Source organism: Camelus ferus, chromosome 7 (assembly GCF_009834535.1).
Source record: "Camelus ferus isolate YT-003-E chromosome 7, BCGSAC_Cfer_1.0, whole genome shotgun sequence".
Classification (NCBI taxonomy): Eukaryota; Metazoa; Chordata; class Mammalia; order Artiodactyla; family Camelidae; genus Camelus; species Camelus ferus.
Window position 1 is genome coordinate 60937474 of NC_045702.1, and position 24635 is coordinate 60962108.

General features: G+C 33.4%; 1 long non-coding RNA gene across 3 annotated transcripts in view; it reads left to right on the top strand.

Annotated features, from left to right (window-relative positions):
* LOC106728889 overlaps window positions 1-24635 on the top strand; it is a 488051-nt gene that overhangs the window by 76046 nt on the left and 387370 nt on the right. The gene's annotated exons all lie outside the window — the stretch shown is intronic.

Here is a 24635-nt window from a genome sequence, read left to right on the forward strand (position 1 = left end):
TACATATCAGTTGATTTAATTCAAAATACACCTGGAAACTGATAAGAGAAGTGCTTCTTCATGTTGGCTGTCGTGAAATTACATTACTGCTGTTTGTGGTAGTCTTGTAAAGCAGAGCTCTCACTTTTCCCCAGAAATCATCAGGAAAGCAAACAGCTCTCTAGATAACATGGGTAAATATGAATAAAATATATTTATAGTATCCTACCTTGATGATGGATTTACAAATCTGTCTGCTTTTAGATGTTCAAGAGACAGAATATTGCACAGGAAAAAAATCTTGTATTTTCTTACCAAAACTGATGAAAGTAAACATGTGTATAGTAAATTGGAAAAAGCCTGTAAATCTGGAGTGTTATCATTTATGTATTAGCTTGCTGTTCTTGGTGGCAAGGGAAGGCGATGATTGACTTCCCCTTCTTTAATTTCTTTTTTTTTTTCTTTTTTCTTTCTTTTCTTTCTTTTTTTTTTTTTTTTGCTGAAAGTGATAATTGACAATTGACATAAGTGGGATGAAAAACCAACGAAAGTACATTTTCCCCCCAATTAGATGTGAAGAATATGTTCTGTTTCTGGTAAATTCCTGCCCATAAGGCTGGCTAGGATGCCAGTTGTTAGTGGGCTGCTATGGTTAACACGGGTGCACAGAAGGAATAGAAATGTGAAGACAGACCCACTCTGTGAGAGGTGTGTTGTCAGGGCCAAGCCAGCAGCTGGCTTTCTAGACACCTCACAGAACCCTGTGAGGGGGCTTTATTTTGGTGAATTTATCACAGTAAGTGATCTGGCCCTGAGCTTGTCTAGGCTTGAAGCTCTGAAGCTTTAGTCAGCTCATGAAATGGATGCATTTCTCTGTGACAGTTTCATGTAAACCATATTCACAAAGTTGATATCCAAAATTTAGTGCTAATTTATTAATTTTTAATGGGAAATATACTTATCACACTAATCAGAAAACTATAATATAGTCTATGACCAGATCATTCTCTTTCTGTACATAATTGAACATCAGATGTCATATTATAATCTTAAGCTTATTTGATGAATGTGAAATCAGAACAAAGGAAATTGTTTAAATAAATATTCTTGAACTGTTATTGCATTCAGGACACAGTCAGCTTAACTGGCCTAAGAGCTTTTCTTTTGTGTTTTATATCTCTTGTCATTAGTCATTACATCCTAAGCTTAATCATTTAAGGTTCATATTCTCTTACTTTCCAGTCACAGGGAAAAACTGTAATCCTTCATATACTGACTTCAGAAAAATTTTACTTTTACCTTTTACTCTAACTGATTATCATTTATAAAGTAAAGAATAAATTACAATATGTTCAGTTTTTAAAATGTGTACATCTGAGCAGTACATAGAAGTCACAAGTATTCTCAGAAGCCTGAGAATTTAATAAAGTTGAATGATACTGAACTTCTGAAAAAAATGAGTTGACTGTTTTCCACTAGTAAAGAAGCTAGGAAAAAAATCTGTCCAGTTGCAGGCTAGAGGAAAGACACCAAATCTGAAACAGAAGAATTCTGGTTTTTGAAGAAGCGTTCTGTGCTGAGAATACTTTATCATGCCTTTTTATGACCTACACAAAGTAACTGTAAACATTATTCATGTAACTCTCCTTGTGGCAGCAAAGTAGGTATCCTGAATTGTGCAAACTATGCTGGAACTACTGTGTAGGTGAAATTAAACTGCTGTGAGTTGTGTCTGGTTAGCTTCTGGACTGTTAGAAAAGTCATATTTTGTATGCATTTTCAAAGTTTTTATCCCACACTCATCTTTAATTTTCCCTTACCTGTTCAGTAAAGTCTGGTGTGAAGACAAATTTAGAAAATAAAGAAGAACTTGAAGATTGCTCAGTGTCCATTTCTACATTTCCCATCCTCAAATGCAGAGATCCTAGTAGGGCAGCATCCTTCTGAGGAGGTCTGTAGGCAAGGCCATCCCTGACACTTGGGTACACAAATATCATTTTGAGGGGTGATCTAGAATAGACCTAAACCCAAATGCAGGGTTCATTTGTATTACAAACAAAAGCAGTGTCCATTCCCTCCATTTCAACCAAACACATTTTGAAAGGATTTTGTCCTTTTGTCCTGACTTTGCTGGTTCCCAGACCACTGTGTTTCTGTAAATGGGATTTCCTGAAGATGTTCAAGGTAAAATCGTTGATTAAAGAGGAGTCTCGGTTTGAGGGGAAGCAAGGATGATCCAGTTTGAAGGAGAACTCTTGCCTCTGGTAAGGGAGAGGGGAATGAGCTTATATTTCTGAGAATAGAAGCAAGAAAGAGGGAACCTGTTTGTTGGGAGGGAAAGTTTTCCAAATGCTGTGGAACGAGCACATGCTTTGAAGACCCACACACAAACACACATGTATTTGAATCCCATCTTATCAGTTACTAATAGAGTGATGGTGGACAAGTTACCCAGCTTGTCTGCTTTAGTCTCATCAGTATAATAAGGGAAGAAGACATCTAGGTTATAGCATTTGTTAGAACATCAAATGAGATCACATGAACAAAGTACCTATCAAAATGCCTAGACCGCGGTGATGTTCAAATACTAGTTTCCTTCTTCTTCACCCATGATGTTTAATTGTAACCCAGTGAAAAAAGAGAACTTCTGGGATAATAACCTTTTTCATTCTAGTTGATTGAAAGTTTCTCTTCCCTTAATGTGATTGCCCTGGTAAAACCCAGAGAAGAGCTCTTTCGTGCCTTGTCTGCAGACATCCCTGCTGGCAATCTTTCCCTGATTCACTTAGTGTACTTCCCCATGCTGTGATCACCCATAAGAGAGGAGATCGGTTCAATTTGGCAATGAGGAAAATATTTCACTGTCCCACAGTGGCAGTAATGGCCCTTCTGCCCTTGGGGAGAGAGATAATAGGGGCTACTGAGTTGTTTGAAAGTTTCATCTATAAAGTTTTGTCCTTTTCCGCTTTTACCCATTTGATCTAAAGATGCTGCTGCTGCTTTTTTTTTTTTTTTTTTAAACTACTTGATGGCATCCAGGGCTGGGGGCTGGGGTCTGGAGGTGGTTCATATATTGTTACATTCTCATTGTTTTTCGGATCATTCAAGATGGGTCTGGCTGTTTTAGCTTTTTCCTTTTTTTAGAATTAAGTAGCTTTTGGACCCTTTGGTTCTTAGACTTCTTTACCTTCTGCATGTGCTCTGAATACCATAAATACAATATAACAGTGAATCAACAATTTCACCAAGGAGAATCAAATCTAATCTCACTAAACTTGTTTTTCAAATTTAAGAGCCAATGCTGTGATTATCTGCAGGCCCAGGGCATGAAATGAGACTAGGAAAACAAGAGTATAAAATAAAGCAGATTGTTTTCCAACAGGAATATAGACATATAATTAAAATGATTTTCAACTTGCAGGCACAGCCTAGATTTGACTACGTCCGGGATGGCAAGGGACACAATGAGTACCTTGTTTCTTTGACTAACAATGAAAACATCTCTTTAAAAAAAGTATATTTTCAACAGTAATGTCCTAGACTGCAAAGCCAATCACCTAAACAGAAGATATTTGGACAGAGTATGGTTACTGTATACCTATAAAGAAATCTATTTTGGAAAATGCTGATTACTTGATTTTCTACAATTACTAAAGGGACCTCAAAGAATGTGTGTTTGTAATTGAATTTAAGTTATAGAAAATTCTGGTAAAGCTTTTCAAGTTGTATTTTAATACATTGAGTGAATCAGAGGTGAGAAATATTCTAAATCAATAACCAGCATTTGAATGACTTTTATATAATTTCTCAAGAGGGGGTTTGGAGACCCAATGCATTGCAATTTCTAGCCAAGCCCAGACAACTTGCCACCTTGCTCTCTCAAGAGAGGGGCTGAACACATGGGGATGACAAAAGGCTACCCGCTTGGGATTCTATTGATTTTCACATGTTATTTTCCCTTCTGCTTGCCTCCCCCACCAATTTCTCACTCCCTGCTATTTCTTTAACTGCCAGCATGGCAGAGAAAAAAAATGTGATTATTGGTACATATTGGTGGATACTGTGCATATTGGAATTTTGAGTAAGATTTTCTATTTCCGTTCACAGTGCAAGGGTGCACACAGAGCAGGGGAGTTCTTCTACAGTCCTGATGGTCTCTTTGGCCAGAAACTGACTGATATCCAGCTGAATTTTGGAATTGTTATTTAGAATGACCTTTAAATGTGTTGCTTTACAGATAATTAGAACTTAAATTAGACTTTAGAGAGCCAGCAATGCAAGGTGGTTAAGGAATAAGCTCTGGAACAGAAGCTTGATTCTTCATCTTATTAGATGTGTAACTGTGGGTAAATTACTTAACCTGTTTGTGCCTTAGTTTTTTTCATTTGAAACTAATCCTAGTGTCTACCTGGTAAGGTGTTTGTGGATCAAATATATTCATATGTACAGCATTTATAACATGCCTGGATCATGATAAATGCATTTTAAGTGTTTGATGTTACAAGTCCACCATCCCTTATTTGCAATTCAAAATTTGAAAACCTGAAGAAATTGGCACATATTGTAGCAAACTCAAGAAGTGGTAAGATGTGACTGGAAATAATCTATGGCAATTTATAGATTCACTTTATCCCACTTTGTGTGAATGTAGAAGTCCAGTGATATCTGCAGGGGCTTGGTTTCAGTTACTCCTGTGGATAGCAAAATTCTTGGATGCTTAAGTATCTAATATAAAATGATGTAGTACTTGCATATAATCTACACATTTCCTCTCATATACTTAAAATCATCTCTTTATTACTTATACTACCTAATACAATGTAAATGTTATGTAAATAGTTAAGAGCCCATGGCAAATTCAAGTTTTTCTTTTTAGAACTTCCTGGAATTTTCTTCTGAATATTTTCAGTCCGTAGTTGGTTGAACCCCCAGATGTAGAACCCATGGATATGGAGGGCCTGTGTTATAATACGTATGACTGAGGAATTATTAATGTGTTTGATTAAAAGCAACTGCCAGATTCCCCTAAGGTTGTTACATAATATAGCCACAACTTTCTTAGATCCAAGACATGCTGAATTTCAAAAGACATCAAGTCCCAAGGACTTTGCAAAAGTATAGTGGATCTGTGTTACTGTTATTTCATCTGATAGGATAGTAGGTCCAATTTTGTTTTTTATTTGGTGGACACAAAACGAATGATTTGAAAATATGAAAGCTTTTATAACACGGTGGAGTTATGTAACACATAACACAGTGATGCATCGAGATTGGGGAAGATATTCCAGTTAATCAGATATTCTGATTAGTACAGAGTTGATATATATGATGTCCACAGATTACAAATTTTTAAAGAGTTTGTATTGGGTATTGTCAACCCCAAAACTTCCTTCAATGAATGCAGCCTATAGTTACCAAATACTTTCTTTGTGCCAAACTGTGCTAAGCAATTTACATTAATTTTTACTTAATTTTCTCAACAGCCCTATAAAGCAAGTTTGATCACCATTTTACTTTAGACATAATTAAGAGGTCACGTAGGTAACCTAAGTTGGGGCATTCTAAAACCTGTGCCCTTTTATGTGAATTGATTATTCTTTGATGATTCAGAATTTGTGACCCATGATGTTATTGCGTCCCAAAGATATCATTAGGAACACTAATGAGTATAATAGTCCACATTTATTATGCCTTTACTATATCCAGTTGTGCTAAGAGTAGAATCATGACTCAGCTGTAAACAAGTACCAGTTAAAAGGAGTTGATTGAAAGCATCTCAACAAACATTGTGTTATTATATTTATTGAGCCTTTAGATTCATTACTCTGTGGTTTATAATTCAGGATGAAAGATGAATAAAACACAGGTCTTGCTTTTTAAGGGATTATAATCCTAGGTTAAGTAGTTGCTCTGATACATATCCTTAACTTTTAATCTCAGTTTAGAGTTGATAATGAGCTAGTTCACATAAAATGTAGAAACCTTATGACCATATAGGTCCATTATTCTCCAGCCAATCTTTATGCAAAGTTTTCATATGTGTTACATCTATTTATTTATTTTTTAGTGGAGGTACTGAGGATTGAACCCAGGACCTTCTACATGCTAAGCACACACTCTACCACTGAGCTATACCTCCCCCCTCGTATGTGTTACATCTATATATACTATAAATCCTACAAGAAAATTCTATAATTTTTGACTTAAACATCTAGATGTATTTTAAAGCAATTAAGTAAAAAAAATATTTTATGTTAATTCAGAATTTTACATTTACATCTAAGTATTTTTATTCCTTCCTGAAGATCTGAGTTTTCATGTGTTATCATTTTAGCCTGAAGACTTGTATTTAGCATTTCAGCAGTTATGTTAGGTGATAGATTTTTTTAGTTTTCTTCTATTTGCAAACATTATCTCACCTTCATCTATGTAAGATATATTTGCTGCATCTGAGATTCTGGATTGACACATTTTTTTCTTTTCTTTCAACACCTCGAAAATACTGTTTCATGAAGTTCTGGCCTCTGCAGTTTCAGATGAAAAGTCTGTGTTTGAACCATTATTTTCTTGTGTAATTATGTCATTTTTTTCTGACTGCAAAATTTTCTCTTTTTCTTTGTTTTTTAGCAGTTAGATTATTACCTGCACATAGCTTCATTACATTTATCATGTTCTGGGTTCATCAGGTTTCTATATTTATGCTTTTCACCAAATTTGGGGAAATTTTGGCTGTTTCTTTGAATACTTTTTTCTACCATACTTCTTCTCATCCTGGGACTCCAATTACATGTGTGTTAAATATTTTGATATTGAGTTCTCTGAGGCTTTATTAGTTTTCTAATTTTTTTTCTGTTCTTCAGATTGGATAATTTCTATTATATCATCAAGCTCACTGGCTGTTTCCTGTCATTTCTGTTTTGGTTTCAAGACTATCCAAGGTCTTTTTTTTAATTTTGGAGATTTAATTTTTCAATTTTAGAATTTATTAGTTTCTTTTGCATACTTTCTATATCTTTACTGAGATTTTTCTAACTTTTCATTCATTACCAGAATATTTTTCTTTACCTCACTGAGTTTAGTTATAATAGCTCCTTTAAAAATCCTTATCTATATTAAAATGAAATACAAAATGGAGCCAGGCTTGAAAATTCCCTGAGCAGACAAAACCACTTAAGCCACATAGTGAAACTTAATTTAGCTATTCTGAGACTTAACTTGGGCTGCTGCTTATAAGTGCTTCTGATAATCATAAAAGAAACGGAGTCATCTTCCTAAAAATGGTATCAGGTAATCCCTTTTAATCAATCCCCCGCAATTTGGAAACCCCCATTATAATAATCAATCATTTTCACTTTATAATCCACCTTATAATGTCTTGTCCTTGAGCTTCATATTAGTTTTAAATTTGAAAGCTCCCAGTTCACAAACTGTTCTTACAGGTACAATAAAGTCTTAACTAAATACTATTTATTGGTTTGGTGGTTTTAATTAATTTTGCTATTTCTAGATTTTTGACATCTGCTAATTCCAGTTTCTGGATCATCCAGGTTTGATATACATCTATTGTCTTTTCTCTTGAGAATGGGTAACATTTTACTATTTTAAAAAAATCTACTTAAAATTTTTGAATTGTATCTTGGACGTTGTCAGTGTTATATTGTAGATTCGGTTATAATCTTCCAAAAATTCTGATTTTTTTTGTTCATTTTAGTAGGTAATAAAGTTAGTTGGGCTCAAATTTCAAACACTGTCTCTTATGTAGAAGCTAAAATCACAGTTAAGTTCTTTCATCTTTATCTGGATTTTTCTGACACATGCATGATTTTGGAGTTAGCTAAAGATTAAAATACATATTGAGATTTAATTTATAATTTTACATAGTGTAAATGTACCGTTTGTACATTTTAATAAACTTAAGCATTTGTGCAATGTCATTACAGTCCTGCTTTAGAACATTTCCATCACCCTCAAAGTTTACTCCACCTCATTTATAGTCAATCCCCATTCCTACTCTTAGCCCCAGGCAACCACTGATCTGCTTTCTATCTCTAGAGCTCTGCCTTTTCTAGAAATTTCATATAAATGGAATCATACATTAAGTAAACATTTATGTCTGTCATTTTTGAGGTCATCTATGTTGTTGCAAATATCAGTGGTTTGTTCTTTTTTATTGCTGAATAATATTTCATCATAATCGTCTTCCAAGTTTAAATTACCTTCAGAATTAACTTACTTTTGTTTTTTCTCCAATGCCTATAGAGTTTACTCCACCAGATTGAAAGTAGATTTCTCACTGGTTAAATTTATATATTAAACCAACTTTACATTGTCTTGAATATATCCCATTTGTTTGTTGACCATTATAATATCTATTTTATGAAATGTTTCATACGTACTTGAGAAGAAAATGTAGTCTGCTGTGTTGGAAGTACTGTTCTTTATAGGTCAGTTAGGTCAAGTTTGGTAATACTTTCTAATGTGTGTATGGGTGTGTGTGTGTTTCTGATTTTATATTTTGCTGAATTTCAATTTATTACTGTTTTATTTATTTATGAGCTTATGTTCATAAAACATATTAGCTTATAATTTTCCTTCCTTGTAATATTCTTGACAGATTTTGGTATCAGTTTACATCAGTCATATAAAAGAAAGTAGAAATGTTCTCTCTCTTTTTTCATTAGGAAAATTAGTGTTTTTATTATTATTATTTAATATTTGCAACAGTTCACCAGTGGATCCACCTGGACTTATATTTTTCTTTGTGGGAAGGTTTTTCATTACAGATTCAATTTCTTTAACAGATATGAAACTATTCTAATTTTCTGTATGTTTTTAATGTAAATTAAGGGAAAGTGTGTTTTTCAACAGTTTTTTCTCTTTGTCTCAATTCTCAAATTCTGTGACATGACATTGTTTATAATAGCCTCCTATTATCTTTTGAATGACTCAAGTCTTTAGTAATGTTCATTTTTTTTAACATTTTTTATTGGTTTATAATCATTTTACAATGTTGTGTCAAATTCCAGTGTTAAGCACAATTTTTCAGTCATTCATGGACGTATACACACTCATTGTCGCATTTTTTTCTCTGTGAGTTATCATAACATTTTGTGTATATTTCCCTGTGCTATACAGTGTAATCTTGTTTATCTATTCTACAATTTTGAAATCCCAGTCTATCCCTTCCCACCCTCCACCCCCCTGGTAACCACAAGTCTGTATTCTCTGTCTGTGAGTCTATTTCTGTCCTGTATTTACGCTTTGTTTTTGTTTGTTTGTTTGTAATGTTCACTTCTTAAATGTCTTATAATGGTAATTTGTGTTTTCTTTCCTTTTATTTTTTCCTGTTTTGCCTTTCTAAGAGTGAATCTATTTGTCATTTTAAAAAAAATTGGCTTTTGAAAATTTCTCTGCATCTTTGTTTCTATTTGTTTGATTCTCTTCTTATCTTTATTGTTTTCTTTCTGAAACATACTCCTTTTGAGATAGAAACATAGATAACTGGTTTTTAACTTTTCTTCTTTTCTAATATGTGCATTTAAGCCTTTAACTTTTCCTACAAATTTTGATATATTTTAATTATCATTCAATTAAAATATTTTCAACATTTTTTTTAACTTATGAGTTACTTTAGAATTGTTTAATTTCTAAAGTATTGGAGGGTTTTCTAGATATCTTTCTTTGTATTAATTTCTAGCTTAATTACATACTGATCAAAGAATTTATTCTGTTTGACTCAATCCTTTCAGATTTATTTGGGATAATATGCTCTATTTTGATAAATGATTCATACACACCAGAAAAGAATGTGAATTCTGTTGTGTTGGATGGTGTTTCCTATGTAGTTCAATCAGGTCAAGTGTGGTAACTGTGCAGTTCAGTTCTATATCTTTATTTATGTCTTTGTTTGCTTTTATCATTACTAGAATTTTGTTAATATCTCCAGCCAGAATTGTTTATTATCCATTTATCCTTTTAGTCTGTCAGTTACTGCTTTATATATTTTGATGCTTTGTTACTAGCTGCATAGAAATATAGAATATAAAATGCACTTTTGAATTGACTCTTTTTAAAAATTTTATTTCCATAGCTCTCTTTATTTCTAGTTATTATTTTTACCTTAAAGTTTTCTTTATCTTATCTATCTGTAGCTATAACACCTGTCTTTTGGTTAGTGTTTGCATATCTATCACATCTTTTTCCATACATTTCAACTTTTGTTTCCTTGCATTTAAGGTGAGTGTCCTGTAAGCAGTATACAGATCTTAAAAAATCTATTTTGAATAATTTTGTCCTTCAGCTGAAGGGTATAGTCCATTTATATTTGATATAATTGCTGTTATATTTGTGTTTAAATTTACTATATTAAGCTTGATTTTATTTTACTTCTTGTCTTTGTTTCTTCCCTTTTCTTTTTTCCTAGCTTATTTTGAGTTACTAGGTATATTTTATTATTCTTTTTCTACTTCTATTAGCTTGATAGTAATACATCTGAAAATATTCCTTTCTGGCTAATGCAGAGATTATAACATGCATTCTTGAATTATTACTGTCTGCATTAAACTGGAATCTACCTTAAATTAGTGCTGTTACTGCTTTCTGGACAATGCAAGGGTCTCACAAGCATTGTCACTCCATTAACTTTCACCTTTTGTGCTGTTGTTACTATATGTGTTAGTTTCCATATAATTTTAAACCACACAAGATACTTTAAAATAATCAACTAATTTTAATGTAGATTTATTTACATTCTGGACTTTTAGTGCTTTTCTTTAAAACCTATATCACAAAACTTCCAGGTGGGTCATTTTTTCTTCTAAATGACGAACCCTTGGTAGTATTTCTTTTAGCATCTATTTACATTGAATTTTCTTAGTTTTGTTTTTGTTTTTGAATTTTACCTTTATTAAATTTATAACAACTTTATTGAAATATAATTTACATACCATAAAATGCATCCTTTTAAAGTATGGCAATTCAGCGTTTTTTTAATTATATTTTCAGAGTTGTAAATATAGTGTCTAATTTTATATTTGCAGAGTTGTAAATACTGTCTAATTTTAGAATTTTTCATCTCTCCTAAAGAAACCCTGTACCCATTATCAGTCCATATTCCATTTTCTCCTCAGGCCTTGGCAACTGATAATTTATTTTCTGTCTCTATAAACTTGCCTATTTTGGACTTTTCATATAAATGGAATCATAAAAATATCACTTATGTGTGGCTTCTTTCACTTAGCGTAATATTTTCAAGATTTATCTATATGAACATGTACTAGTGCTTCATTCTTTCTTATGGCCAGATACTGTTCTTTTGTATGGATTTAGCACATTCAATATTGATTTATCAATTGATGGACATTTAGGTTGTTTCTACTTTTTGGTTGTTATGAATAATGCTGCTCTGAACATTCATGTACACTTTTTGCTATGGACATATGTTTTCAGTTCTCTTGGATATATACCTAGGAGTGGAATTTCTGGGTCATACATTAGTACTATGTTTGACTTTTTGAGGAACTGCCAAACATTTTTCCCAAAGTGGCTGGGAAATTTTATAATCCAATCAGAAATGTATGAGGGTTCCAATTTCTCCACAAACTCACCAACACTTGCTATTGTCTGTCTTTTTATTTTAGTGATCTTAATGGCTAGGAGATGGTTTCTCATTGTAATTTTGATTTACTGATTTGCATTTGCCTAATGATTTTGAACATTAGGTGTTTATTGGACATTTGTATATTTACTTTGGAGAAATCTCTTTTGAAATCCTTTGCCCATTTTTAAATTGGTTATTTGTATTTTTATTGTTGAATTGTAAGAGTTACTTATATATTCTGGGTGCATCCATTATCAAATATATGCATATTGCTAATATTTTCTCCCATTCTTTGAATTTTTTTTTCATTTTCTTGGTAATGTCCTTTGAATTGCAAATGCTTTAATATAATTAAATTCAATTTATGTATTTTTTCTTTCTTTTTTTTTTTTTTTTACTTATACCTTTTCTTTTTAATTTGGGGGGAGGTAATTAAGTTTATTTATTTATTTATTTATTTTTAATGGCAGTACCCAGGACTTTGTGCATGCTACACACGCACCCTACCACTAGGCTATACCTTCCCCCCCGTATTTTCTTTTTGTCACTTGTTCTTTTGATGTCATACCTAAGAAAACATTGCCAAATCTAAATTTAAGATCTTGAAGATTTATGTTTTATTCTAAAAGTTTTATGACTAGTTTTATGTTTAGGGCTACAGTCCATTCTGAGTTAATTTTGTATATGGTGTAAGTTACAGGTTCAACTTTATTCTTTTGCATGTGAATTTAAAAGTGGCCAGTGCCACTTTTAAAAAGACTGTTCTTTTCCTATTGAATTGTCCCCATTTAGTTTTCTTTGACTTTTCATGTGGATGTTTTCTGGTTAATCTCTTCCAGTTTACTAATCTTTACTTTTGCCTTATCTGCTATTAAAATCATATATTGGATTCTTCATTTCTATTATTATCTTTTTCAGTTTTACAGTTTCTACTTGATTCTTTTTAGTAGATTCCTGTTTTCTTACAAAATTTCCATACTTTTCTCTATTTTCATGAATATATTATACATTGTTATTTTAAAATCTCTAATGATAACTCCAATAACTTGATCATCTTTAGTTCTATTTCTTTTCTCAGATTTTCCTATTTTTTGTTGCATATTCCAATTTCTGGTTTTCTCTAGTAATTTATGATGGAATATTGATATCCTGAATGAAAAATTATAGAGATCCTGGAGGATAATTTCTTTCCCCAAAGATAATTTCATTTAGACAAGAAGAGATCTGGTAGATCACCTTGATCTAGTCAGGAGTGGATTCTCTAGTTTGATAGGCTTGATCTTGTTCTAATTTGCCTTCATTCCCAGGACATAGTCTTGATTTCTAGGGTGTAGCTTTTCTATGGCCTCAGGTACAATCATCAGGGTGTTTCCTTCATCCCTTCTACTTTTTGAGCCCTGAATTATAATCTATGTGTCCTCAGTACTACCATACTGCCAAAAGTTTTGCTTACCTATTTAGCATACTACTATTTTTGGCTAGGTTTCTGAGAGTCTTGCTTTGTGTATGTGCAGTTTCAGTGCTGGCAAACTCTCTGCAGGGAAATTGCATGCAGAATTTCAGGCACACTTTCATATGTTTTCTCATTTTCCTCAAGTCTTAACCCTTTTGGCTGCCCTCAACTCCAAATTCTGTCCAGTGAGAGTGCTACAAGCCAGACTGTCTTTGTGTTTAGCCTCTGTTTCTGCTGCAAATCTGGAGATTCCTTGAGGAAAAACACAGTGCAGAAGCTCATCTCAGTGTGCTTACCTTCTCACTAGGACTACTGCTTTTCAAGTTCTGCCTGCCATCAGTGTTCTCTAATGTGTCAAATTGTTGTTTCCTGCATTTTATAGTTAATTTTAACAAGAAGATTACTCTGATATATGTTTTTCTGTAATACAGAGCTTTCCCAGTTTTCTTTGAAAAATAAGGAAAATCCCTACTTTTTGTTGTAAGATAATTCTGTCATATCAGCTAGTAATAGTCTTTAAAAATCAGAAACTTTCCTCATGTTATAGTTTAGGGTTTTCTTTGTGATCCAAAGACTTGGCATTAAATAAATCCCAAGGGGAGCTCCTTACAATTATATGTCAGTGCTACAGCATTTATGCAGGGATATGATAATTCAAAATTATAAAAGCGGCTGGATTTCTTTGGGCTATAAATAAGGGATCTCAACATATGTGATGTATAATGTGTTAAAGAAAACCTTTCTGTACCAATGTTTTGATCCATAGTTAATATGTCAGTTATCCTTAGCATTTAATTTACTGTACTTTTGTTTGTCTTGGAGTGTAAAACATATTTCAAGAATGACAATTTGAGTGGCCCAAGTCTCTTTAAAATGTCTCTAGTAAAGTTTGAACTACTTGCTACATTTTCTCTTAGTAACCTTTCCAGAGAATTAACAGAATCCTTTTCTTGATCTTAGTTCTACTCAGAAATATCACAGCACATATAAACATATCTATTGACATTGCTGTCGATGATTTTCAAGATGTTTCTTCTACTGAACATTATTTTTGAAGTAATGATTGACAAAATTTCTTTACTTGCCTAAGTATTTGCAAACTGTAAGTATATCTACTAAGTATCAGAACAGGAACTAATCATTTCTGCCTACTCACTGTCATTGATACTTCGACAATTATCAAAAAGTCTTGACATTTTATTTTAATCCACAGGAGTAATGAACATTTCCTTTAAAACAGAACCTTCAGCTTGACTTAGAGAATTGCAGAAATAGCTGTGACATTTAAAAAATTGTATTCAAGTAATATTTGTAATGGGGAAATTTATGACTTCTGGATAAGCAAAGGAAATTACTGTCCATATATTCAGTGCAATGCTAGAGCCTTTGGGGATTATCTGAACCTACAGGGATATGCAGCTTTGTCTCTAAGCTATTTTACAACTCCATACAGAGGAAAGTTAAGTTCTAGAAAATGGATAACAATGCAAATAATTCTTATCTGTAGATATGCAAAAAAAATTCTGTCTAATGGAAGGGAAATGTTTTTCCTCCTGTGAGAAAGTCAGTTTTGCAAATTCATCTCAATATTACAGATTTAAAGGTGTGTCTTCTTTGAGATCTCCTTCTGAACCCATTGAAATGGGTCCCTCAATCAGTGAGTTAAATGACATCTTTGATATGTGTTAATTTTATATTTGTATAAGAGTCATCATTTTATCTTCTTTTGAAAATTATCATCTAACCTAATGCTCCTTTGGGCTTGTCATTTATGGAAACTCTTAAGGAAGAGATGAATTCATGTGTGGATGAAATTTAGGCAGATTTGAATGGGTAAAATGATGGTCAATGAAAGTGTGACAGACGAGATCTTGCTTCCTTCTCCAGGATTGAGATACAGACTTGTCATAGGAACTAGGTCTTTAAGATTACAGAAATTTCTCAGGGTGTTGTTGTTGTTGTAGTTCATTTTAGTAGTGCCTATTCAAAATCCATTTTTACATTAAATTTGTTACATACGCTACAGTTATTCTTAATAATTTTTGATTGTACTCCTTATTTCAAAGTCTGGTTTATTTCTTTATTTCAAAGATTGGTTCAGTAACTAAAACTGCCCACACTGTACTAACAACAATCAATAAAGAGGTGTTGGTATACCAGGGTAACATGAACTATTATATATTTACAAATCATTCAGATGTATGATAGTCTCTTAGTCTACTTAAAAAATAAAATCTTATTCAATTCTGTGTCCGTCATTGACAGCAGAAATGCAAGGAATGATTTCCCCATCATTACTACTACACTAGTTGTCCAGAATTTCATCTCTTCTATCTTGGGTTTGAGAGGTCCTAAAGTATCATAACCAGGAGGGAGATTTCCTGCACAGGTTATTCAAACAGGGCTTAGTTAAATCCTGTATCCCAGAAGGCATCATCACTGCTCAGAATTAATAGGTGAACCACTAGGTTCTGAAGTCCTTTCTTGTTGCTAACGAGAGGATCAACTGGAGTAGTGACATTCTCACACAAGTGAAGACTCCTGCTTGCTCAACTTCCATTTACCATCTGGGTACTGGACTGGTGCTCTTGGCAGTGGTCCTTAATTAGACCTGCCTACTTGTTTCTTCCCAGGTAGCAGGCTCTCTTCTTGGGCTCCAAAGCTCCCAGGACTCCTTCTGATACCCTCTTTTATTTACTCACCTCTTTTCAGCTACCTTTTTGCCAGGGATGAGAGGAAGGCCTTGGGAAGCCATTTCCCTCTGTTCAGAGTTCCCTCACAGGCACTTTTTTCTTCCCTCAAATTTAGTTCTCCTGTTCCCCCACTCCCCCAACAATAACTTGATGGCTCATTACTCTTAGAGGCTGAATCATTAACAATCAAAATATTAGTTCTCTTTCTTAACATCCAAACCCTGCCTCTAGGCAAGGGAAAATATTTGCATTCCATCATTCTCTGCATGAAAGGAAAGAAAGAAAAGTTTAAACAGTTTAACTTTGCATATTATAATAGTCATAATATTGGAGTCTTGCCACAGAAAAATATTTGATTGGGAAGCTTCAGGAGGTGGAGAAATAGGAATTGGAGCTGACAAGCTTCCTTCATTACTCTTTTTTCTTAGTTTCAGAAAATAGAAGGAATACTGTACCAGTCTGCGGTCCCTTTAGAAACCACTTGAGGTCTGATGTGTTCAAAATTTTTTAGATTTTTAGAATGGTAGCATAAATGTAATTTCTTCCAGAGGGGCCTGAGGCAGTACTGATTACTCAAAAATATTAATAGCTTTTGCCACCAACATGAATATTCACACTCTGTAGCATAAAGTCTTTAAATGGCCTCCTGTCAGTTCAGAACAGCTTTTGCTACTAAATAACTTCGGATCAAATTTTATTTTGCTGCCAAACAAATGTAAAAATTACTTTAGATTTTTTCAGCGCTTTCTGGATTTTGCAATTTTGAATAAAAGATTTGGGCTTATATTTCTCAGTTTTAAGGTACTATCAATTATAAAATACACTATGCATTTAATTACAATTTTAAAAGCCAACAAATGTTCTATATACTATTATTTCATGTGGTTTTACCTTTCTAAATCTTACTATCTTAATTATCTATCTATCTATCTATCTATCTATCTATCTATCTATCTATCTATCTGTCTATCTATCTATCTATCTGTCTGTCTGTCTATCTTGTTTCATTGCATTCTGTGCAGTGAACATGGTACACATAGTATCTTTTTTTTTGGTTTGTGTGTGTGTTTTGTTGAAACTTCCTTTGTGGGTAGCACATGGCTATTTATCATAAATTTCTTATTTATATTAGGAAAAAATGTTTACTTTCTGACTGTGTGTACATATATATTCATATATATGTATACATATGTACACATACACTGATATATATGTATGTATGTTTTGTATATGTGTATCTATTTATATATATTAGCAAATGTTAAGTTATATTATTCAGACATTATCCATACTTATTTTAAATCTGCTTGATCTGTTGCCATCTGAAACAGGTACCTTAAAAATTCCTACTATTCTTGTGAAGCTGTTAGTTTCTCTTTGAAGTTCTGAATTTTTTGTCTTTTTGATACATCTTGTATGGATTGTTCCTTAACATTTTATGGCTTTTATATGAACATAGGCATACTTTCATTTCTTAATGATACTTGCCTTCAATTCTTTTTTTATCTGACACTATCAGGCTTCTTTTTATTATAACTAGCCTGGTGTTTTGTTGTTTTTGTTGTTAATAGAGTTTGATTGCTTTAAATCTACTTTTGAGAGTTTAATCCATTCATATTTATTGTAATTATTGATAGGTTTAGAATTATTTCTACTCTCTTATATTGAGTTTTCAATTTATTATGATTCTTGTTTCTTTTTTCCCCATTTCCTCTTACATTACCTTAAATAAGGGTTTCCCCATTTTTCCTTCCTGTTAAATTTTTCCCTCAAACTGGGAAATAAGGCAGAAGATAATGAAGCATATCCTTTCATGTTGTACTAGAGAATGCAAAGGACTATCCATAGATTATATACTCTAAAGAAATGTACCAGTGCTTAACTTTGTTCTTTACTATTTGATTAGAGTCTGGACAATTTGAAGTTATATGTTAAATTGTAGATATTTGTCCATTAGAAATGATAACCCTACCATCCTTTTTTTTTTTTTTTTTTTTTTTTTTGCTCTGTAGGACACTTTGTATTGCTAAAGTATATTTTTTTTCAAAAAGATAAAATTATGACTCCCATAAAAAGTGGTTGCATGTCAAAGATTTTATTCCACTTACTTATTAATGAGGAAACCAAGAAGATATTAATACAAGTTCAAAGAACATTCAAAGAATGTTTAATAAAATGTTTTTGTTTTAATTTTATTTTAATTTTATTTTAATAAAATGTTAGTATAAAATTTCTCAGTTAAATATAAAACCAGTTAATGTTCTACAGTGGAACAAATCATGCCTTTGAGGTTGTTTTCTAACAAAAGAAATTACTTACATTTCCTCTAGGAAAAAAAAAGTACAGATTAATATGTAAATTCACTGATCTGGAACCTGTAATCAATAATAAACAGGGAGTCAAACAAAGTGTATTTCTCTAGATTAGAGTTTGATGAACAATAACCTGCAGGGCAAATCCAGCCCACTATGGGCCAAATTCAGCCATGCCCATTAGTTTATGTATTGTCTGTGGCTGCTTTTGTTGTGACAGAGACATTGTGGCCTGCAAGATCAAGAATATATACTCTTTGGTCTTTACAGAAAAAAATTGCAGAACTTTTCCTTAAATAATTCTGGGGTAGATCTTTGCTCTTTAATAATATTGAAAGCAAGTGCTGCCTTATTTCCAAGTTCTGGATAATTTCTCTTAATATTGTCTAAACCAACAATTTATTCTAACATTTTTTGATTGTTTACAAATGAACTGTAATTCTTTGATGTGTGTTCTTTCTGTGTTTCTATGAAAGTCATGTTTTTAACTTTTTGATGTTGACCTTGATCATGTTGGTTTCCGTAATATTCTTCATTATAAAGTCTTCATTTTCCCTTTTGTAATTGTTAGGTGTTTTGGAGGAAGATACTAGATTATACCAATATCCTGTTCTTCATCAAACCCAAAAGCCTTAGCATCCATTGACTACTCCTGCCTGTATCAATTACCAGTATGATTGTTTCCATATGGTAATTTTCTATTTCTGTCTCTTTTTTTCAGCATTTGTTAACAGGAGTTCTACTAAGAAAGAGCTTTTCCCTTATTGCTCCTTTTATGTATCTATATATGTATATTTATGTGTGTATGTATGTATATATCATCTCAGGGATTTCTGTTTTGTACACTGGGTTGTAATTGATTCCTATTATTATTTTAATGTTCATATTGTTTAAGATTTGGCCAGTATGAGCTCCTTCAAAACTGGCTCCTATGACCTTTTGACATGCCCAGTTATTCTTCTGATCTGTGTTTAGACATGTTATCTGTTATGCAACTGACCCACACCCTGCCCAATTATTCTTTAAATACCTTCTTACATTCTTGCACTCCAAGATATTCCAAGGTCATCTTGTACTTTCTTGCCCCCATCCTGGAATCAGTTATTATTTCCTCAAGGATCTTGAGTTCCTTTTAAAAGAAGATGGAATTTTGAAACTAAAATTTGGCCACTCACTTATGTTCATTGTTAGTTGCTAGAGTGTCATTGCTTCTAGACTCTCAATAGAAGAAGGTAGAAGATATTCATGTGTATACAAACATATATATTTACACATAATATGATGCATACATATCTATGTTTATTTATATATCTACCCATAGAAATATATATAACAAACATGAGTTCACATTGATATCTCCAATTCTAAATTCACAGCTCAAGCCTCTGTCTAGCCTTCCTCCTTTTCATATTTGTAACTCACTTTTCTAACACTGAGAAATCTGGCTCCCATAATTTTTAATATAGTTACTACTTTTCTCAGTCCTCCTGTATATAACTCATCTCCTGACTACAGGAGCCCTGTCTTTGGCCTTTAGGTCCATCATCATCTCTTCATCACTTACCTTTCCACTCCCTCCCTCCCCTGCCCCCATCCTCATGCCTACTTGGCCTCTGTTTCCACTGCCAACTCCTTGAATACATTGTCTGCCCCACGGCCCAACTACCTCTTCAAACTGCCTCCTATGCCTTTGGCTATGCTACGATTGCCAGGAAAGAGAAGTAAAAGAAAGAAAACCAATTAAGTAGAGGAAGAAGCAGAGGAATAGGAGGGTTTTCTTATACTTCATGGTCTGAAATTTTACTCTGATGCTTCTAGACCTGGATTTTTTTTTCTTTTTTCTTTTTTCTTGTATTTGGTGAACTCTTTTGACAAAAGAGTTCTGTCACAGTTCTTAGAAATTCTTTGCCTCTGTTTCTCCAACCATAGATACTCCTCTTGTCTTTCTTCTCTTAGGGAAATTCTTTTTCAGATAGTAGAGCTTCTGAATCTATTTGCTATGTCTCTTAAAGCTTTCTCCAGAGTGTACATATCATTACATCTGTATTATATTGTGGAAGAATTCGTCAGCAGTATATCCCAGCTCACCGATGCACTCTGCAGTAGATCCAATATGCTATTCAGTCTATTTATTAAGATGTATAAATTAATGAATATATTTTTTATTTTAAAAACTTTTAACTGATTAGTTTATTACTATTTATCCTTGTTTCACAACCACTTGTTCTTGTTTTTATGTAGTTTTTTTGAATTTACTGCTTTATTTCTCCTATAGTATTAAATATTCTTTGAAGACCTTTCCATTAACTCATCGTCTTAGGTATAAGTTCTTTCTTATAAGTTGAAGGACTGAGCTTGTTGACAGTCTTTTACAGTGTTGCTATGGGATTAGTAAATCTTATTTGGGCATTTATCTTTGATGACAGAATTCTTCTGCATATATGCTAGGCTGGGGCAGCTTCCTACATGGTGTCCAAATTTACTTCTAGTGAGGATGATGTAGCTTTCCTGATACCACATGTCATGGCTATAGCAAGGGCAATATTTTCCTTCAGAATGGCTGTCTTGACTTCTAGCCCATCAGCTGTGACATGCTCCAGGTACAAAGGCCCCAAAGATTTCCTGCCTGTAATGACATTCAGTTATGATGGCTTCCCTCATAATAGATGCCTCATAAACTCATGCCGGTGATTTTGGTTCACTGTTACGGCAGCCAGTCTTCCTTTCAATGATGTGTCACAGTTTCATGCCCATCAAGAGTTCCCTTTATTTTTAACAATCAGTTTTTAAATTTCTTTTCTCACTCTCTCCCACCCTCCTCCTCTTCTTCTCCTTCTCCTTCCTTCCTCTCTCTCTTTTTCTTTCTTTCTCTTATTACCTGGTTTTATGTGTTAGTTTGCATCTTAGAACTAGAATCTATAAATAAAATTTTATACCTTTATGTTAATGAATTTATGCAAACAATGACATTTTTATGTCTTTAGCTTCATAAAGATTGAGTCTAACTCTTTTCATGTTTCGAGTCTAAAGGCTTTTCTGAATCATTCTCATCCATGGGCAGTCATATAGCACCAGATGGAAGATACACTTACTAGGATACTAACTTCTTTAATATGTTCAGAATTGATACATTGATACTATAACATGAGAGAGCACTGGGATTTTGTCTGCATTTCCTATGTGATTAAACTCACACTTAAAAAAAAATGTTTAATTGACTTAAGTATTTCTGGAAGTTAAAGAGCTTCTCTTGAAAGTCAGCCAAAGATTTTTGACAGCTATTTGGGGGCTGGACTATGGTTCTTTATAAACACATATGGTTTGTACCAATCTCTCCTAGCTTTGAAAATTTAATGATCTATTAAAAATATCTGGTGATTTCCAATGCCTTTAATTACATTACTCAATTTCTGCCAGGTAATCTTTATCTTCTGCTATCACAATAATGTTTTATTTCAGTGGTGTTCCATAATTAATCTCTTTGAAAGTTAAGTGGAAATTTGAAATCTGAATTTGTCAGTGTGCAATGGTATAGTGTGTGATACCAATGCAAAAAATAGGATCACAACTTGATGACAAAATCCTTTACTTGTTAAGTTTGTCTACATGCAGGCAATGCCATCCCAACTTACACATCAAAGTTTCTTTGGACACAAAGTGTGAAAAAGATACACTTTAGTTAAAAAATGATATTTTTGTTAAATGGCTAATGTAATGGATTGGAGAATAGAAACAAAAAGGGTATAATAGTCAATAGGTTAAGTAACATTGACCAAATTGATCTCTATATCAGATAGGTCTCCTCTAATGACATGGAAAAGGAAAGTTAATTCCAAATAGCTTATGAAAAAGAATATATTGGCTCATGTAACAAAAAAATCAAGGGTTTTGATACAGGACTTAAATAATATCATCAGAATATGGTTTTGCTGTATTTCTGCATTCTGCAATTCCCTATTGACTTCATTCTCAGGCTAGCTCTAGGCCTAACTTCTCCAGTGTTCAAAGTCCAGAGGAAATGGGATAAAGTGTCTTCTCTGGCAATTTCCACGTAAATCCTAGGAGCCATTGTAGTGGGACCCAGTTGGATCATGTGATTCCCTGACCTAATCTCCTGGGGAATATTTTGCTCTGACTGATCAAGGACCAGGATTGTACGCCACCCAAAATACACAGAATGAGACTTCGAGGGTAAATAAATAGTTTGCCAATAGTTTGCAGTTTAACTTTAAAGCAGGAGATGGGTATTGGGTAGTAAAGAAGAACAACAAAATGTCTTATAGATACAGAAAATAAGAAAATAGGCTAAAAATCACCAATTACAGAGTCTGAAGATGGCTATGAGTTTGATTACAAAATTTATCAAATTATAAAGATTTTTAAAGGCCTCTAATTAGTATTCTGTCATCAATTTTACATAATATTTCTGTTCTTATATATACATGAAAGAAACTTTAGGATCAAACTGAGAAAAAAAGAAAAGAAATATATAGGAGTAAAATAGAAAAAGTAAATGTTTCCTAAATTGATCCAAGTACACTTAAGACTGTTTTTTTTTAAATTATGATGATCTGGAAAACTTTAATTGCATCGTTCCACTTGTCTCTGGTGAGTAGATAAACAGTAGTAAAAAGTTCTATTTGCTAGCAAACTAGGAGTAAACCAAACTATATTGTTTGCTGTTCCCAGAAATCCCAGATACAGTGTTCTGCTTCTGGTCAGAGCTCAATTCTTACTTACTACCCCTCTCAGTAGTATAAATATATGTAATATATGATTGTAGTATGGTAGTCTAGCCTCAAAGCTGTTTTACTACACCTTCCTCTGAGATCTTCACACAAATTACAAAAACCAGCAGAAAATAAGCAACTACTCCTTCTTAACTAGCAACACTCTTCACCTTTCCTTGTCACTCTGCCCCCTACATCCACACCACGGGGACCAGATAAACACACAAAACTGATTTGTTCTCCTCTTGGATCATAACATAACTATACTTGAGTGTTATCTGTCTTTCAGCTTCACTAAGTATTTTGCAATAATAAATGTAAGGTATAATTTTAAGGTTACTGCAGTATGAAAGGAAATTATTGAGGGCTTAAGCCCTAGGAGCAGTAACTGGAATTCTGGGAAGAGAGGTTCTTTGAGGGGATGCCCTACCCCCACATTTTTGGTGGAGCAGCAAACATTAACCAGGTGTTTTTCAGTGTGTTTCTGCTTGTAGATTTAACCTTGCTGCCTCAAAGTGCATCCACTTCTGGGCATGTGTGTGTGAGTGACCTAAAGATACTAGAATCCTTCCCTCTTCCAGTTCATGAGAGAGTGAATAAATAAAGACTTGGCAGCCTCTCACAGAGGCTGCTGACACCTGCTCCGGACAAATCCCAGGGCAGTGTGCTTTCTATCTTCATTGCATGTTCTGCACGAAGGACTAAACTTTGTTTATCCTCCATCCAGCTAAAGATATTATATTTCATGGCCAGCTTGTTCCCTTTGAGGCAAAATTTGGTTCCTTAAATATAGTACTTGTCTAGCTGAATGTTTAAGTTGTTTAACAAAGGACATAAAATCACTTTTTCTTGGTAGCTTTTTTCTGCTTTCCATTAGTCTAATAGAGATTATTCATATGTTTATTGACAAATTTTTTTGTTTTGTTTCCCCTCCCCTGAGAACAGTATAAAAAAGACCAAATATTTTATTATTGTAGGAGGAATTCTTTCTACTTTATCATTATTCATAGCACTGTTCTCTTGAGGCTGTGAATATGATTATAATAGGGTCTAGAGTTATTGCTTTCAATTAATGTAAATATTCTCAACTAATTTGGGGGGGGAGAGGCTTTTTCCCTTGTGGTTTGTTTCCATTTGGTGTTATGTAGTGCTTTCCATACTCCCACTATAGCTTTGTGTGCTTAGAATTAAAAACTTAAGTCACAATAAAAAAAACCTTAAGAAGTATACCACATTTCCCAAAACCCTGCAGTGAATACCCATAGTGTCTGTAGCAGTGCCCTGCATGCAATTTGCATTCTGTCTTGCTTGTTATTTGAGTGAAAAAGATGTAAATGGTTTGAATTATCTGTGTTACTATCCCCAAATCAGAAATGGATCATAATATCAATGCTCTTCATAAATCTTCTATTATGGGTTGTTTTGATGTTTATGCTGCTCATTTCCACGGAGCGCTAACCTGCCAACGTGGTTTGGATCTTCATGAATGCAGTGGACTCAGATGTGACAAAGCTTCAGACTGTTTCATAATGGCCAGTTTGCCTGGTTTCACATAAAAAAAAGGAACCTAGAAGTGTCAGTCCTTGAAGATCAGGAAGCAGCCACCATGAACTAAGCTAAATGAGACACCTCTGATTTTTTGGGCATGACTGAGAAACTGAAGGTGCCACAGCTGTGTAGGAAGAATGCATAGCAGAATGGAGTCGGGTTGTCTAGGTTTAAGAACCAGATCTTCCCAATTACTAGTGTGTACTTTTGGATAAATTATTTAACATCTCTAAGCCTTAGTTTCCTTGCTTGTAAAATGGAGATAATAATAGTATCTAACTCATAGGGTTGATGTGAGGATTAAATGAAATCATGCTCCTA